The sequence below is a fragment of the Schistocerca americana genome, chromosome 3 (genome assembly GCF_021461395.2).
Source record: "Schistocerca americana isolate TAMUIC-IGC-003095 chromosome 3, iqSchAmer2.1, whole genome shotgun sequence".
Classification (NCBI taxonomy): Eukaryota; Metazoa; Arthropoda; class Insecta; order Orthoptera; family Acrididae; genus Schistocerca; species Schistocerca americana.
The window spans coordinates 590015418-590017917 of NC_060121.1; the positions used below are offsets into that span (position 1 = coordinate 590015418).

A 2500-nucleotide genomic window follows, 5' to 3' on the forward strand; every position below is an offset into this window, starting at 1 on the left:
CAGCACACATCTGCATCAGGCGAGTCGCCAGAACCTTATGGAAGGTTCGGGCTAGCACCGAGCAGACGGTGATGGGCCGAAAGTCAGCGGGGGATGCTGGGGCGGCTGTCTTAGGCAGCAAAGAGGTCCTGGCTCGGAGGAGGGAAGGGGGGAGCTTGCGGGTAAGCAGGAAAAGGTTTAGGAGTTTGGTGGTGACCTCCGCTGGAAGGCGGCGCAGCTGCACCGGCGAGAGGCCGTCAGGGCCGGCAACGGAGCCTCTGGGCGGCAGGGCGGCCGCAACCTCTTCTGCAGTGATCGGCCTCCATAGGCGCTCGAAGTCAACAGACTCCGAGCGCGGGAGAAGCCGGTCGGGAATGGAGCCAGCGTTGGAAGGTGGCTCTGTCGTGAAGAGGCTGCGCCAGAAGTCCACCAGCCCAGGGATGGTCGACGGCGGCTGGAGCAGGGTGCCATCCAGGAGGCCACGCACGCAGCGCGCGCGATTCTTCCTGAAGGCATCCTGACATCTGGCATATTCCCACCGGCGGCGCTTCCGCTTGGAGAGCGGAGGGCCACCACCAGACCGCTGCTTGGATGGCGGGCGCAACGTCTTCCTCTTCCTTGCTCCTGCTTCCTCAGAGCCGACAGCACGGAGGGCCTCAGGCAGCCCAGCCGCGACCACTGCCAACGGCGTACCCGGCCCCAAACACGCAAGGTCGTCCAGGGCCGAGAAGCGCGCGGCCGACCGCGGCAGGCCGGCGAGGTGCCTCCATATAGCTTCGTCGACTATAGATGTTTGTGGCGGGCGCTCAAGCTCCGGCGGAGAGGGTGGCCCCTCCGGCAGCGACTCCGGGACGGGTGAATGGCGCAGACCATGCTGCGTCTGTTGTTCCCGCCTCAGCTCCTCTACGTATTCCCGCACCATCGTCCTGTGTGCCACCGTCCTCCTCCTGCACTTGATGGCATCCAGGGTACGGTGCGGAAACAGGGGTAGAAGCTCCTGGTTTGCAAAGAGGACTTTGGAGTCACTGGCACAGAGAAGCCTAGCCTCCGCCAGGGCGAGCTCCCGCATTTCTTCTTCCGCCCACCGAGCTCTCTTCCTATCGGTTGTAATCTCCGCATTTGCCGCTTCCGGATGGGCGCGGCGGCGGTGTTGTCCGAGCCCGATCTTGCTGCGGAAGGCACGGCTGCAAATGCTGCAGTGGAACCATGGCTCCACGGCCTGCTCTACTTCAGGGCGGGTTGGCAGGCTAGCAGTCGGGACTGTTGGGCCGGGTCCTTCAGCGGAAGGCCCGGTACCCGTGTTTTCTTCTCTTGTTGTCCCAACATTAAGGGTTTTGCGATGGAGGGCTGGTAACCCCCCAAAGCCCCAAGTGCGGACTTCCACTCTGCTTACCAGTCCTATCAAGGACTGGCGTATCGGCGGGCCCACGGGAAGGGGGGAAGCCGCAGGCAAGGAGAGGCTAAGAGGGCATGGCCCATGTATTGCGCTTCACTTGCCCAGTAACTATGAGAGTTACTTAAGAGTTACTTAAGAGAGTCATAGTTACTCCCGCCGTTTACCCGCGCTTGCTTGAATTTCTTCACGTTGACATTCAGAGCACTGGGCAGAAATCACATTGCGTCAACACCCGCTAGGGCCATCGCAATGCTTTGTTTTAATTAGACAGTCGGATTCCCCCAGTCCGTGCCAGTTCTGAGTTGATCGTTGAATGGCGGCCGAAGAGAATCCGCGCACCCGCGCGCCCCCGGAGGAGCACGCTAAGGCGGACGCGGCCTCGCAGCAAGGAAGATCCGTGGGAGGCCAAGGCACGGGACCGAGCTCGGATCCTGCACGCAGGTTGAAGCACCGGGGCGCGAACGCCGCGCAGGCGCGCGCATCCTGCACCGCCGGCCAGCACGAGGCCAACCAACGGCGAGAGCAGACCACGCCCGCGCTAAACGCCCGCACTTACCGGCACCCCTACGGCACTCACCTCGCCCAGGCCCGGCACGTTAGCGCTGACCCACTTCCCGACCAAGCCCGACACGCCCCGATCCTCAGAGCCAATCCTTATCCCGAAGTTACGGATCCAATTTGCCGACTTCCCTTACCTACATTATTCTATCTACTAGAGGCTCTTCACCTTGGAGACCTGCTGCGGATATGGGTACGAACCGGCGCGACACCTCCACATGGCCCTCTCCCGGATTTTCAAGGTCCGAGGGGAAGATCGGGACACCGCCGCAACTGCGGTGCTCTTCGCGTTCCAAACCCTATCTCCCTGCTAGAGGATTCCAGGGAACTCGAACGCTCATGCAGAAAAGAAAACTCTTCCCCGATCTCCCGACGGCGTCTCCGGGTCCTTTTGGGTTACCCCGACGAGCATCTCTAAAAGAGGGGCCCGACTTGTATCGGTTCCGCTGCCGGGTTCCGGAATAGGAACCGGATTCCCTTTCGCCCAACGGGGGCCAGCACAAAGTGCATCATGCTATGACGGCCCCCATCAACATCGGATTTCTCCTAGGGCTTAGGATCGACTGA

General features: G+C 61.8%; 1 pseudogene; it reads right to left on the reverse strand.

Annotated features, from left to right (window-relative positions):
- The window catches only part of LOC124607545, a 7833-nt pseudogene that overhangs the window by 3443 nt on the left and 1890 nt on the right, over positions 1-2500 (reverse strand).